The sequence below is a fragment of the Passer domesticus genome, chromosome 4 (genome assembly GCF_036417665.1).
Source record: "Passer domesticus isolate bPasDom1 chromosome 4, bPasDom1.hap1, whole genome shotgun sequence".
In the NCBI taxonomy this organism is placed as follows: Eukaryota; Metazoa; Chordata; class Aves; order Passeriformes; family Passeridae; genus Passer; species Passer domesticus.
The window spans coordinates 43,922,848-43,939,617 of record NC_087477.1 but is presented as its reverse complement, the minus strand read 5'-3'; the positions used below and the strand labels follow the sequence as shown (position 1 = coordinate 43,939,617).

General features: G+C 36.5%; 1 long non-coding RNA gene across 1 annotated transcript in view; it reads right to left on the bottom strand.

Annotated features, from left to right (window-relative positions):
* Nucleotides 1-889: 889 nt before the first annotated feature.
* The window catches only part of LOC135299983 (uncharacterized), a 32,880-nt gene continuing 16,999 nt past the window's right edge, over nucleotides 890-16,770 (bottom strand). The window contains exons 3-6 of the long non-coding RNA XR_010361833.1: nucleotides 15,995-16,230; nucleotides 6,850-7,036; nucleotides 1,635-1,733; nucleotides 890-1,134 (exon numbers count right to left, since the gene is read on the bottom strand). This is a non-coding gene — a long non-coding RNA (uncharacterized LOC135299983). The remainder of the gene's footprint in view (nucleotides 1,135-1,634; nucleotides 1,734-6,849; nucleotides 7,037-15,994; nucleotides 16,231-16,770) is intronic.

Sequence of the window (16,770 nt, the reverse complement as noted above, 5' to 3'; positions counted from 1 at the left end):
GTATAGTATACACAATTTTATACCTATTTGGTACGTAGAAATATGAAATGCAGATTTATAGACAGAGTGTTTTACTCTAGCTATTCATGAAGGTAATGCACACATATTCAGAAATGAATATGCAAATCCTGGCTCCCCTGATGCTGTTGGCAGAATTCTTATTGTTACCCACAAGGCCTAGTTTTCACTGTGATTACTGACCAGTAGACAATGTTTCAATTAGTTCAAATTATGAAAAGACTGAGGAGACACCTAATTCTTAAACAACTTAATACTTTGAGGAGTCCGTGTTTTCTTTCTGACTGCAAATTTGTAAGTTCTCTTTTTATAGCTCAGTTGAAAGTCTCTGGAGCCTAGGTGTATTTGCAACTCAGCATTCCTTTTGTTCCCAGTAAATAAAAATGTACCCATTTAGATGCTCATCAATATTCAGAATAACTTTAAAAGATACCCAACTTCTAATATGGCCGAAAGAGCAAGTAGTTCCCCAGACAGTCATTTCTGAGTCCTAATGTTATGCACGTGTTATCCCATTGGTAGTAGAGTAACTAGTAAGTAATGCATGCATAAACCATATCACATTTGCACCAGATTATTCCTGTAAAGATGTACCCTGCTTCTTTGATCACTAAGTATGCAGCCACACACTCACAAAAAAAGCACCATCAGAAAAGTCTCAGTTGAATACATACTACAGTTCTGATTTTTTTTCTTAATTTTCATAGAATAATGTAAGTTTAAACAGTGATATCAGCTCCATGTTACAAACTTTTTACACTTTGGGGATATTCAGGAGGTATGGACTTCTTTCCAACACTGAGTAATATTGCCCTCGGTGCAATATGTTTTCCTGTCCCTGAAATATTAGTTCTTGTGTCCCCCATTACTTCCAGCTGTGATGCCCCTGGTTTTGTACTCTTTATAATGCCAAACTTGATACAAAATTGATAGTTGGCTGAAGTAAAATTTAAATTAAAACATACCTCATTCACATTCAGAGAGAAATTTTTTCTGGATATTCCACTTGTATTACAGTATTATTTCAACACTTCATTTTCTGTAACTCTTCACTGATCCTTGACCACAGAACTCTTACACAGATGATAATTTTCACTTCCACTTTTGCAAATATTCCTGAGAGTGTGCAAACATTTAAAGACCATTACTGAACGTTTACCTAATCCAATTACATTTTCAGACCAGTGGGGGTTAATCTGATTCTGTGCTGGACTTTTTGTTTGGTTGGTTTTGCTTTTGAAAGAATATGCAACTCACTCCTCCACAAATGCTGTACTAGAACTATAAGCTAGAAATAGGGAAAGAGACCATGTAACAGACAACACTTAATATTATAGACACCTGCAAATGATGGCCTGAAGCCTACAAACATCCAGGTAAGTGTTATGCCTTACTTTCTGTCCCTCTATTATTTGAATTAACACCAAACATAAAGATGACATTATCTATGTCCATGAGAAGAAGGACCCACATGAACGCAAAACAGACAACAAAAAAAAACCACAAGCAAGTAAAAAACCCCTATCTTAGTAATATATTTTCAATTCTCATGTCATTGAATATGACAATCAAATAACAACACTATTCAGTCATCAAGTAAAACTTGCCTTCCTTACCTTCATTCCTCTGCATATCGTGTGATAATTCAAAACCCAATGTTGAATCCGACTAGACTCCAACTTCAATGGTACACTGATCCTAAGAATATTTGCTGCCTTTTGCATAGATGAAGAGATTACTTTAGCATCAGCTGAAGTGACATTCCACAGAGTTTGCTCAATATCTTCCGTCCCTTACTGTTCCAGTTCTCCTTTCTTTTTAATTACCACCCTTTATCAAGAAGTAAGCCTGTGCCTCAAAATCCCTTAGGAATTATGCACATTCTCCTCCCCTATGTTAGCAAATCTAGCAGTTTCCCAAAGACCCAGGACCTACTGTTTCTTTCTATTCCTGTACACGTCAAAGAATTGTTTTGTTACTTTTTCTCCCTCAGTGTGAAGAACCTGCAAGTTGCACACATTTAATCAGAAGAAAATGTTTCTGAGAAGTGTTTTTTATAGTCAATCTTTTACTTTGTTGGGGTTTTTTTGATCTTCATGCAGTTAATGTAAATATTGAGCAAATCCTCTTCTAGAGCACGTCTCTGGGAGAGATATCACTACTCCACCTTACTTTTCACCTCCATCTATTTCTGCTAAATGAATTTTCCACTTTGAGATACTTCCATTTTCCTTGCACCATTACAAGATAATTTTGCATATGATGACTGATGCAATTTCTCTAATTTAGGCAAAGGAGCTTTGATCAGCATTCCAAATACATCTAACTGTTAGATATACAGAACTCAAAATTGTATTTAACAGCATAAAACAATCACCTCACACAAGGCTGATCTATTCAAAATCAACTTTCCTTGAACCTACACTGGCATTTTCTTAAGCACTGGAAAAGAGCCTTTTCTGCTATTTCCTTTGTGCATTTAACATTAACATAAAAGAAACTGCTAAGCAGAGACATGCACTTAAGGTAAAGGGAGTACTCAACATTTATTTTTATTCTTTTGAGGGGTTTAATTCTTCCTCTGTCATGGATTTATTACCAAGGGATCGTAAAAGATTATTTAACCAGGAAAATAATCTAGTTGAAAAGATTTTTTATCAGCATGTCTAAATTTAAGAGACTTCAAACATAAATTCTAATTAACATATCTAAAGTGATTGTGGTCATTTTCAAATGTTCAAATTAACTTCCCTGTGGGGTAAATACCCAGTACTATTGACATTCAGGAAAGTTTTCCAAGCTCAGGGAGACATTCTGGCTGCTTCAGTGAAGATGTACTGTCTTAAAACGACAGAGACAAATGAATTAAATTTTCAATTTCAGAGCTACATCCAGGTTTAAAACCTCTCCCAAAAAATTGAGATCTTGAACTAAAAATGTTGCTGTTTATCTGTGTTTAACACCTATTATAAATTCCTACCCTGCAACATTCTATCTTGTGAAGTTAATTTTACTCAAAACCAAATAGCACATGTTCACTTCAGCAAACCACAAAGCCCAGAGCTCCAGGGACACTGCACCTGCAAAAGCCAAGCCAAGGAGAACACAGCACTCTCCCAACATTCCTTGGCACCACTCATGTGCTTGGCCCTTCAGCAAAAGGCAGCATTTACTGCTCCGCTTAGGGCTAGGCTTGTGCTCAAGCACAGGCCTCAGAAAACCACAAAGCCTAGACATCCTGGGACAAGGCAACTACAAAAGGCATGCAAAGGGGAGCATTTATGTAATCTCATTACATTTTATGACAATCTTTTAATTTCAGATTTTTCCTTTATTTATTTCCATAGCATTTCATTTCATTAGAAGTCCACCCAAGTCAGTTTGTTTCACTTTGTTCTCTGACTTTGAGATTTTATTTCCTTTTATGAAAGGAAGTTCTTCATTTCATGAAAGGAAATGAAATCTTGCAATTTCAATGAGGATCAATTTGGCAAGGTCTGTTCCATTTCCCTACACTTCATGTTACCACATGCCATTTTATTGTTTGCCCTTTCATGCAGAACTTTTTTATTTTCTTGAAGCATTTCATTTAATCGATTTCTTCTCCTGTCTTTTTGTTTGACTTTGTTCCCTGATTTGGGGATTTCAGTAAAGTTAATTTTGCTACATTTCAGTCCTTTTCAATGCACCTCGTTTAATTGCAATCCATTTGGTTGTAGTCACTCCATTTCAACTTTTTTTCTTAATTGCATTTTCTTTTATCATCTCTCCCTTCCGGAGTCATTGTGAAACTTTCTCTTATGTTTTCGATATTTCATTTTGTTTCATGAAAGAAATTTCTTCTCGGCACTGTCCCAACATTGCTCACACCTCATCTTGCTGCTTGACACCAGCATGGGCCCAATGCTGGTTTTAGAGCTCCACCTAGGGTTAGGATTAGGGTTAGGGCTCAGAAAACCACAAAGCCCAGTGCTCCAGTGACACTGCAATTGCAAAAAGCACACCAGCCTGAACATGGCACTGCCCCAACATTGCTCCCTCTTCATATTTCTGCTTGGCACCAACCTCGGATGAATTATCTACTTACTGCTCCGCCTAGGATTAGGGTTATGCTTAGGGTTCAGAAAACCACAAAGCCCAGAGCTCCAGGGACACTGCAGCTGCAAAAAGAGTAACAAGGGGAGTGCTGCACTCCCCCAGCACTGTTCTCTCCATACCTTGCATCTTGGCACTAGCCACGCACTGGACACCTTAGATTTAGGCACAACAATGTCGGGGCCTTTCTGGGATCACTTTTCCATGCCTTTTTCAGCTCCATTGCTCCTGGAGGTCTAGGCTATTCTACTCTCTCAATGCTAACTCTAATGGCAGAGGTCCTTATTGCCATAGGTGGCACAGATGAAAAAGTGGCAACTCGCCATGAGGAAAATTCTTTGTAACATGAAAGGAAATGAAATCTCAAAATTTCAATTAGTATAATTTCATTTAATTTTGGTTAGTTTTGTGGCACTTCATTTCATTCAATTCCATTCCAGTGATTTAACTTCTCCTAAGTATTTTCTTTTTTTAATTTTATTTCATTATCTTTCCTCTTTTGTCTTTTCATTTAACTTCTCTACTTGCTTCCTCATTCTATTTTTCTTCATGAAACAAATTTCATAAAAAGAAATGAAATCTCAATATTTCACTGAGTATTATTTCACCCTGTTTCCATCCATTTCTCTGCACTTTGTTTCATTCCATTCCACTGCTGCCATTTCATGCCAGAATTTTCTTTTTTTCCATTTCATTTATTTACGTTGTATTTCCTTTCCTGTCTTTAACTTCATTCCTTGATTATTAGCTGTACTAATTAAATACAAAATATATTATTTTCCTCACCTTCAGAAGATTGCTGCATTATGATAATTAATCAAAGTGGAAGGCTTAAGAGAAAATTGTATTTCACAACTCTGTATTTTTACTATCGGGGTTTTTTTTTCATTTTCTGAATAGCTGCATATTGATGAAAAGGGAAGAAGCCATACTTTAAAAAATGATAAAATTGAAGATTCAGATTTCTCCAAATCTAATCATCTTTTTCTCCTTGCAAGAATTACTGGCCAAATTCCCTTCACATTTTCAAGTCTTTTCCACTACCTCACATTGTCAGCAATTAATAAACGCCTGCGAGCAATTAGATTTGAGTTACAAACCATCTCTACAATAGTCAAAAAGAATTTAGTGTTCTTCTTACTTCTAAGTTCAGAATAAATATAATCTTCAGTTCATCATCAACTAGTCCAGACTCCATAGTTGTGTGAAATCCATTGGTAGGCTAAGTTGAACTCCATGATCTTAAAAATCTTTTCCAACCTAAGCCATTCTCAGGTTATTAGAACATTCATCTCATTGCTGGCATTCACCACCATTCATCATTATTAAGACGTAAAACTTTGCTTAAAATGAAGGAAAAATCAGACTAAACTAAAAAGCACATGGCATGAAAATCCAGGTAGTTATTTTTTAAAGGAAATAAGTAGTCTATATCACAAAATCAATTTTAATTGGATACTTATGCTTCAGCTGTTCTCAAAACACTGAGTCTAAAATGATAAGTAATATCAGAAATAGAGGCAAAACCTTGCTATGGAGAAATGGACAATAATGTTATGACATCTGTTTCTAATATCCATATTAAATTCCTACACATACTTTTCTAGTTGAAATTCTGGTTTATTATTTCTCACCTATTTCAGTGAGTTTATTTAAATGAAGATTTATCTCTCAAGTCATTTTGCTGCTGTAGGCACTCACCTAGCTCAAAATACTTACATTCGGTAACCACAACTTTATAGAAATGTCTCTAGTAACTGTTGGAGGTGGAAAGGGGAAGATTAGTTTTCATGTTTTCATACATTACTATGTGTGTTGCAATAATGTTCTTAAATTGATCCTAACTTAAAACAATATTAAATAGAAAAATTTCAAGTCTATATGAAAATTACATTAAAGTGCAACTGAAAGCAGCTTTTAAATGTCTTTTGTTTTTTTCTTTAAATTCCTCTGATTACCAAAAATATATTAGACCTGTGATAGGCTTTTTTGAAGAGCTTTAAAAGCCCATTAACCTAAAACTATTACAAGAAGCAGATATTTCTGAATAACTAGGTTATATTTCTCTAGAACTATAATCAAGTTCAGCTTTCTTCCTTATGATCAAATTATAAGCAGATCCTAGTTGCCTCAGGGAAGTACTATCTGCTTCTTAGTGACTCTCTCCTTAAACTCACCATCTGTAGAGAAGAATATTTGCTTACAGAATAACAGAATTTCTACTCAGGGCAAGGAAATCTCTGGAGAAAAATTTTGCCATTCACCTTTGACTAGAGAAAAAAATAAAATAATGTTTTGCAAATTTTAATGTCATTTAACTTCACAAAATCCCAGGAAGGATGTAAATTTGCAGCCATATAGCAAAGCATAAAGTAAGAATTCCTAGTTCAAAATGGTGTTTGTTTCATAAATGATGAATGGTGTTTGTCACCATAATCAGTACCCTGATCAATGTTATTTTAATGCTTAGCTGAAATCAAAATCTCCTCAGGTAGCTGTGTCAAATCACTACTCCAATGCAAAAAGCTCAGCAAAAGCATAGAGGACATTAATGCCCCTTTTCATACCTTGAACTTCTCCTTGCAGTGGAGATCAATCTTATTTTTTACAAAATTTCTATCAGCCACTCTTTGCTCTTCTCACAAACTCAGATAAGATGCAAGTAAGCAAATCAACTACCTGGATTGACTCAACTTCTTCAGCATTGAAATAGGCAACATGAATATGTCTACTTACTGAGGATGCCTGCATGCTGACATATATTCTCCTTTGCTTCCACAGGAACAATGGAGAACAGGAAATGCCATTTCCTCAAACAGTGGCTCTGCATACACTTCCATATCCTGCTTCTGCTGGCAAGCAAACAGCTTCAAAAATCCACTATCAGGGATGGACTATACAGCTGCCTAGCAACATGTGCACCCTAAAAAAGATCACAAAATCACAGAATATATCAAATTGGAATGAACCTATAAGGATCATCAAGCCCAACTCCTGGCCCTGCATATGACCATCCCCAAGAGTAACACCACATGCCCTGAAATTGTTCAAATGAAAATGCATTGGTGAGAAGTCCCAAACTGCACAGAGTATACTAACAGCATGGGACTCCTTTTCTTTTTTGCCCCAGGGTATTGAAAATTTCAAAAACTCATAATAATGTTATAAACACCAGATAACATTGTCATAAGTATTTCCCCAGTTTATCAAAGTGAAATTCCCATTAGTACGAGACAGAGCAGCTTGGATACTGGGCAACTTGACTATGCTGCAAGACTGCATGTCACAATTCTTGTCAAAGTAGAAGAGGACATAAGGCCGATGCTAACCAATCTACGCTGATGCAGCACAGTGTATCAATCCCTTCATAACTGCAGCTATCCCAGGAAATAGTCATCCCAACAGAAGGAACAGTTGCTCTTTAGCCCTCAGAACAGTTTACACATTACGAGACACCGTATCTGTAATGTTTCTGATGGAGCACAAAACTACCTACTACTAAACTCTCTAGTCAATTAGGCCCTGCACGAATTCAGTATGTAACAACATTTTGGCACACTTCAGAATTATGTGTAAAACTCCATGCAATGTAATTCAAAACTACTACTACCAAGCTTCATCCCCAAAGTTCCTCAAATTGTTCAAAATTCATATAATTTGGCATACTATGCAGGCAGAGGCACATGCATGAAGGGAAAACGCAACAGCATATTGTACCATCAAATATAGAGCATAATAAACTTTGTCAGCAACAATCACAGATGATCTTAGCACCTACATAGTTTTACAGCTCCATAAACCTAAAATTAGAGAAATTACCTTTTTTTCCCATAAAGCATATTTGGAATTCACAGTAATCCATGTTATTTCTGCTATTTTCTTAACATAAAGAGATATAAGCTGTAACTGGGAATATCAACACAATCAACACATATTGATAAATCACCCGTTTCCCCAGATAAAACAAACAAAAAACGCACAAAGATACGCCATCGCAAATACAGGAAATCTCAATAAAAAGACATATTTGCTTACACCCTTCAGTGAAGACATCTGGTGACATAAATCTAATTACAAATTTGATTTTCTGAAAGCAATACTTGCCCTAATATATGAATCTTCCATGGAGCCATATAGAAGCCTTTACAGAGCAAGTAACCTACTAGTATCACCAAGCCCTACTCAGTCTCCTGCTCACCTACCACTATCAACAGAAGCATTTAAGCTGTGACTGATTAAACTACCTTTGCTGTTACCACAGGTTTATTCAAAAATAACTACAGTAATTGTCGCCACAACAGACCCCCAGCTGGGTAATAATTAGCATTGACTCCATGATTCACAGAAGGCTGATCAATCTCTTTATTATATTATATCATTATTAAGAAACCCATTGCTTTTTGTTGACAGTTACGACACACCTGGACCTAATTGGTCCTCCAATTCAAACACCATTGGCTAATTAACAAACCACCCTTTGGTAAACAAATCTCCATAACATATTCCACATGTTCACAATAACAGGTGCAGCAAGATATGAATTGTTTCTCCTTCTTTTCCCTGACCTTCTCACAGTCTTTCCCAGAAAGGCCTGGGAAAGTTATGTGTTGCTCTCTGTAGCAAGAGAGCTGCTGCCACAGTTAATGACCCAATATAAACAAAGCAACTACATATGTACAGCAAGCCTTCACCTTTCACCTACACCATATAATCCGCATAACAGGCTGTTCAACAGGCACCCAGTTCTGTGTGAATCTGTATGCAGTGCTACCCTCTAACCATTCCTCTTCCACATCCTCTTCATTCCCTCAGCCTGCTGCCTCTTCAAGGTCCCTTCCAAACCCAACCCACCACATTTTCTGATTCTATGAAACACACTGTATCTATACACTTGGAATGCAATGAACCTAGGTAAAACATGCTAATTTACATGAACAAAACTTATAAAATTGAAGTGGAAAATGTAGCTTAACGTTAACAACTGGAGTAGCAAGAGTAAGTCCACAATTAAAGGAAAGACCATAGAATGAAGATATTATCTCTTGCATAATTGTGTGTCTTAGCTGTATGGTCATGTTTCCTAATAAATGTGATTATCAGCTGCCAGAATGATAAGCATTTTGTCATTTCTGCTTCAGTCCACTAAGCACTAGTGCTAGAAGCAGTAAAATTAAGAAGATGCAATAAAATGAAATGGACTTAACAGAATAAATGGTTACCAGAATTACTGAACCTAGTACTCAACATACAAAATACTACCACAGAGTACTCTGTAGTGCATTATCTTTCTTTAGCTACAATTCTCTCTCCATACAAAAAATATTCTGAATTAGGGACATAATTTCTCACTTCAGCCTAGAATTTTTGCCTCTAACCACTGTGACTACCGGTAATCAAGATGGCCAAATATAAATACAGGACAAAATGTAGTCTTTCTACCTTGTAATTGGTAGGATGCTGTACAAAACAGGGAAGAAAGAAAAAGAAATTTTAATGCCCATAGAATTATTAAGGCTGAATACTTCTACAATCTTTTGGTTTATTTCCAGGATGATAATTTGAATGGGGAACTCTACAGCCATCTCTGCCAGTATTTCAGAAAAGAAACTGGTCAGGCTTATTATACACCTACACCAATAATTTATAGACAGTTAAAGGTTTCAAGAAGGCCCAAGATATTGTTCTCCACTACCATGGTTTCATTTTTTTTTTCTTTTTTTAAATTTAACTCAAGAAAATGTTCATCAGTATCAAGGTCAAAACTCCAGACTCTCCCAGAAGCAGTATTCTATTCCAGGCCAACCATCATCTCATGAGGTATCTTAATTTTTAATATATTTCAGATAAAGCCTTTCAGAATGACACAGTTTTCTGCTGACAGTTACTGTTCAGAATTGCCAATAATCAATTCACAGATAGTAAATCATGTTAATTTTGAAACAATTCCTTGTTTTCAGGTCTCCATTAACTTCTAAATTGTTATTACAGCACTGTCAAATCAGCTCTATGTAACATAGAAGCAGTAGTGCTTTATTTAAACTCTTTTTCTTCTCCAATTTTTATGCCTACAAGCATGACTTTTTTTAGATGTTTCTGCATTCCCCACTGTTTAACAAGCACCCACAATTGATTAATACTCTTACTTTCTCCTTTATTCCTGCTGTGTGAACTAAGCAGAATACTCAGGGTCATTTTATCTATAGTATCACCTGGATTTGTTAACTCAGGTAGACCAAGAATCAATTAATCCTAAGTATATACTAAGAGATTTTTTTATTTCCCCCCAAAAAGCCCTGGTGAAATTGGTGGTTGGGTCTGGAAGAAAAATGTGTGCCAGGAAAGGTATTTGATGCACTAAACTATATTAATGCTAGTACAATTAGGAATTTAATCCCCTCTTTAACACTCAAAAGTCAGGAAATACAAAATTATGGTTCCTGTAAGTGTCATAACTCATGCTCTTGCATACATGCTTTATTTTATATTACACCCTGTTAAATTTCTAGGAATTACATGGGTAAGTTATAGTAGTCTTTCAAGTATTAATTTGAAATTCTTTACTGGCGAACATGAGGGCATAAAAGAAATATTCAGCAGCTACATAGCTACCAGCCTGTCTTGTCGCCACAAACAAGCATATTATATATAAAACTTGGTGGGTTTTGCTGGAGCTTTACTATACTGCAAATGTCACCAGACCTAACATAGCAGAATGTTCAGCAAGGATCAGCACTCCACATAGTCAAAAACTCCTGTGGTTTGAAGTGCATCAGCTGGACAGGAGTTACTCAGTAGTCACGGTAGGGAAGGTTGAGTTCTTAAATTTCTACATGTTGATAAGTCATAAAAACCAAAGAATTGCAGATATCCACTTGAAGGAAAAGGAGTGGTGAAAAACTATTCAACCTTCTCTGACACTGAAGATCAAAGTGGATAGAGAAGGAGCTAATCTGAAAAACTAAACCGTCACATTTATTCCACACATACCTGCAACATGCCTCAAGAGAGACCAACTTTCCAGTTTATTATGCTATGAAGTTGCATGTGACTTTTTAAACAGAAAATTATTTACTGTATTTTACAACATTCAGAAAAGGTTCACTTTCTTGAAATTTAAATAAAGATAACTTTTCAGGAAACTCAAGATACTGCTTAAACACTTAGTCATGGACAAATAATATCTAATAAAGTTATGCAACACCATTTTTTATTTTCTCCATCTTCATCTAATTGTTGCTTTCCAGATTACATTAACTTATGTTAACATTCCTCACAAGCCATTGGCTTGAGTAGTTTCTTTATAAATGTGTTTGCTACTTCCCAAGTGCCACAACTTTCTAAGCCTAAGGTCATTCACAGGAAAGACTTCTATTGTTTCTACCATACTCTAAGCATATCCTGATATAACTAGGAAACAGAACAGGAGTATAACATTGATCTCATATTAAAGCATGCATAGCCACAGGCATTTAAAATCACTGTCATGCTATATCATAGGAAGAGATAGTACAAATCACAGGACTCCTTGCTACATTTAACACATTTCCCAAACTACTCCTTTTAGCTCTGCCATCTCGTTTTTTTGTCCGTCATCCTGCAACAGCACTTGGTACTGCCCCATGTTTAATCCATGCAGCATAAACTGTCAATTTTACATGTTTTGGCAGAAGATAACTAACATGAGAAGGATATCACCTGATTCCAGAATATTGACACCATAATAAAAAATATTTTCCTCAAAACCCTCTCTCCTTCAGAAAGTTATGGTGTCTTCAGAGTCAACAGGTCATGCTCTATTTGGCATTTTTATTACTCTCCAGCTGAAGTGGATCAGCTACAGAAGAAACTGATTTTCCTTTGGGGTTTTCAGCAGTGAGTTTCAAGCCCTTCTTATCAAAACACAGAGAAATCTGGAAAATAGAACTCTTTAGGTTTCACTAACAATGCAAATTTAACAAACTTAATAATTACACTTCATAATTTTAGTGTTTGAATTGTGAGGTTGGAGCTCCTGAGCTGGTGATGTTATAAAATGCTAATACTAACCCTGCATTTGTGAACACTCAGAGAAGCAAAAGATTTATTTAAAATAGCACTGGTTGCCAGTCAGCTCCAAAAAGAGACTTGACAGACATGTCCCTGGCATACAGATATCATTTGCTATAAAGCAAGCAACTTCTCTTTAGCTCACGCCTCAGAAATACCTCCAGTACCAAAACACCCTCTAGAATCAAAAGCAGGTTTTCCTCATCTGCAATGACCAGAATGCTTGGAGCAACTTCAGCTGCTGTATTCTCTAGCAAGTCCTAGTAGACTGGTACACAAAGCAGCTAGATCCTGGGCCTTAATGACCTTCAATGATTTTGCCAACACCCCAACTCTCCAATTTGGCCTGGCTGCAAACAGGAGCCCATTACCGAGTGACTGAGAGACGGGACTCCAAAGAAAAGAAGGGGTGTGAAAATAATCCAAGCAAAAAAGCCAAAGCCCAAGCAAAGTCAGAGTTGAAGCAATTTATTGAAGCCAGAGCATATGAAGTCCGAGCATAGAAGAACAGGCTATTGAAGTAATTGAAGTCAATTATTGTTCATCACAGATCAGCTCATATACTGTTGCAGCTCCAAGCAGTTACAGCTCTAAGCAGTCACATCCTTAAGTAAGAATTTTCCCACTAGTTAAAGCCTATTGTTTCCATTACTTAGCAGCCTTACAAATCTACACGGTTTCAAAAACCTTAATATCCTGTACTTTCCCAGTCTCATATCTGTAGTTGCTTATCCCATGGCCTGTATCCAACTGAGACCAGAATATCTTGATCCATAAGCTCCACTATGCTCCTTAATCTATCTCCCATTTGTTTTCTCACAGCCCCTGATAAACACAAAAGGAGAAGTACTTCAGCCTGTACCATGTGCTTAACAACTTTCCCATTCCCATATCCACCTTAGCAAAGTAGAAAGAATGCAACCCTTTTGAATAGTCCTTGCAAGCTGTTTAATTTTTTATTATTATTTAGCATCTAATTATGACTCTTTTTTCAGCCTTGTCTGTGAACTTACAAGCATTCTCCATTTCTCTGTCCACATATGGTGAGTTCCCTGCCTTACTGCACTGGGGCTCCCTTGAGAGCAAAGCCTCCAAGCATTGCTACAATGCATTCAGCAACAAACACAGCAGGATACTAATAGACTGTCTTCATTAACCTTTGCTGATCTAACTGTGCTCTTGTACTTGCACTCTGCACATTTGTGATGTCTCATAAAGATTCATAATAGGAACTTTAATGGCAAAAGAGCCTCTACACTAAATTGCTTATGCACCAAAAAGGAAGAGTGGCTGCAAGAAACAGTAGAGGTTTTTTATTTTTCTCTCGTCGAAGCAGTGGCAGTACTTGAAAGAGCAAACATTCAAGGAATGGATCAATAAAGGAACAGTGTAGATGATGATTAATGTGGGGAAATGGCTATTTAGGCAGAGTAACAGAAGCTGCATTCACCAAGGTATCAAAAAAAAAGGGCAACACGATCTAAGAGAAAGCCATCAGATTAGCAGATGAGGTCAGTATTAGCTCATGAGGTACAGTGTCCAGCATGATATATGCCTTTCCCAAAACATTGCTGTCATCCTTCATAACACACCACACAAGCAGGTGAGAAGATTGAATTGTTACCAACAGAGGTAACTTTTGACATTAAATACCTTGCCTTGTGTAAATCAAACTCCATATCAGATTTTTCAAATACTGCACTCATAAAAGTTGACTAGGTGAAATTCAAAGTAACATTTAAGCCATGAAGAAGGATGATCAGGCCAACTTAGAATTTTATATATTTTATATATAAAAACAATTAAATATCTTTCTCACTTTCTTAAGCAAATATCCCATACAAGTTAGTCTCTTAGTTTCTCGCCTTCTTAGTGTGATAATGAAAAGTCTGTAGGTTACAAAGTAAATCAATTAATAGTACTTGATTACGTGTTTGATACAAAGGGAAGAAAAACAAGAGCTATGATACAGTTTAAAGACACAGTAAACCATGAGTAGACAGTTACAGTTGAATGAACATAAAAGCTAATTTAAGATAGCTATGCCAACAAAAACAAGGAAGATATTTTCAGAGCCATCAAAGATGTATTCTGTAGGTCAAACAACATGATGATGAATTATTAGCATTAGCTTATATTATAAAAAAAAAAAAAAGAACAGAACAAATTTTGATTTTCCCTCTTTTTATTAGGCATTGGGTAACTTTCTAGCTTCCATTTCAAGGAAACACATTAGCTACTCTCAGCTGGAAGCAGCACCCTTTCCTCGGACCAAAATTTAACCACAGCTCTCCTTAGTTTAATCAAAGTCTGCAGAAGCCTAACTGCAATGTGCAAGCGGGAGAGAAAAGGTATAAGCACATAAAGTCTGCAAAACCTAGGGGGAGGGGACAGAATTCAAGCTTCAGTAAGTATTTACTCTTTCTGCTTTGTTGAAACAAAGCAATCCAAAACATTAGCTATTCATGTCATGTTCCTGCACTGATTGCCACACCTTCTGAAAGCGCAACATATCTTTGCAAGTACTCTTCTAAGCAACGGAAAAGCTTCACAGCTCATCAATAAACATGAAAGAGTAGCTTTGCAGAAATTTAGCCACATGTTCAATAATTTCAATGGAATGAAGCAAATCTTCACATTACCCTTTAAAAATGAACTGAAATAAGAGAAAAACCTCCCAAAGGGTCAAATGTTTTAAAGGCTTTTCTATACAGCATGGTATGGAATACAAAAAATATTTTTAAATGGTAGTCTTTTTGTGGCTGTTTCTATAATTTTTGTACATTATATGAGTAGTTAGTAGATATTATTTTCACGGTTGAGAAGGAAGGACCATACTTTCTACTAATTACAGTTCTTCATAGATGAAAAGGATTACAATCATTTGTAACTAGTGATCTGGAGTGTTGTTTCTCTTTCATTTCAGAACTCAGGAATATTCAAGATCTAAATTACCTATTGGATACTTTGGGCTTATTAACACAATCCCACACCCTCCCACACCTCCCTCAATGCTGTTAAAATTGATTCATTAATTTTTAATCTAAAAACAATTAATGTAGGATGTGAAAGGTTAAGCTCGAGATAAGGTGTGATACAAAGGGGATGGCAAGCACCCTGATGAGAAGCAGACTGCCTCTGAGCTTTTGCAAGCCAAGTGGAGATGTTGTTGTTTTGCTATGGATGAAGGGACTCATTATCCCAAAGATAATTGCCCACATGCCACACCAGTGAGGTCACACAAAACATGGCTGTGATTGCTGAACCAGTATTGGAAGTAATTAACAGTTAAGGCTGCAGACAGCCATTCAGTACAGACCCCCACTTAGATGCATAGCCTTCCCATCCCATCAGTGTAAAGCATGAGGTCACACTCTTTTTGCTGCGGAGTGAAAACATCAATCCACCACCCATCAGAAGAATAAACACTCTGGTGTTACTTTAACAGCATTAAAATTCATCTTGTACATACTGTACAAGCAGTCATATTGTACATACTGAGGGTCATCAGTCATTTTTATCCCCATATCAATTAATGATTTCACATCTCCTTTGTTTAATGCAGAAAAAAGCTGTATCACAAATTAAGAGTAAACCTGAAGTTCTAAAAAGTTCTTAGTTCTTCACACTAAGAGGAAGCAACATTTTAATTTTCCATTATGACTATTTTTTCTGCTGTCTCTCATTCTGGATTACATTGCTTACTTAATAAAGTGAAAGCATGAATTGAGACCTATTGGTGCTTTCAGAGACCAATCTCTTTTTCAGCCACACATACTTTACAAGGATAGTTTAGTCAATAATGGAGCAGTAAATTCTACACTTGCAAACTTACGGGCCTCTGCAGACTCTCCCTTGATTTTAGTGGGTATTTCAACACGAGCACGCACAGCCATGCAAGTGGAGGTCACTGAAGCAAGAGCAGATCTTCCATGGCAGCAGTAGGCAGGCCAGATAGGTAGTATTTAGTCTTTTCCAGATGTTTTAATTTCTTCCAGCTTCATTAACTGACATCTGATATGTTCTTAATGCCTTGAAAAGCAGCCATTGAAACTTGACAATTCTGCATTTCTGTAACAAAATTGAGAGAAGTTTCAACTTTTTGTCCTTGTGAATTCAAGCCAAGTTTGCTATATCTCTATAGTCAAGAAATACTTAATATCTTTTAAAAATTTGGATTACCTTGGGAAAAAAATGGGTAGGTTTTCCCTTTCAAAGTTGGTTACCTTTAATAAGAACAATCAGAACAATTTTCTAAGAAAAAGTGAATTTTTCTGGGGGTTTTTGCCTTTTTTCATCAAGGGAGAAAATATTTTGCTTTTAAGCTGTTGCGAGACAGCACCTTTTCTACTTTTTTTCCCCCTGATTTCACTCACTGAACCAAGAAAAACAGCTGTGTTGATCCCAAACTGCTAGCTTTATTCTCTGAATAATTTTTGCATTACAGGATCTCTTTCTAAGACTGATGTAATTTCTACACAAGGAACATGTAAAAGCCTGAATCCCAGAATGGCTAAGGTTGGAAGGGACCACAGTGTGTCATCTGGTCTAACCTCCCTTCTCAAGCAGGGTCATCCCAGAGCACTTGGCACAGGATTGTGTCCAGATGGT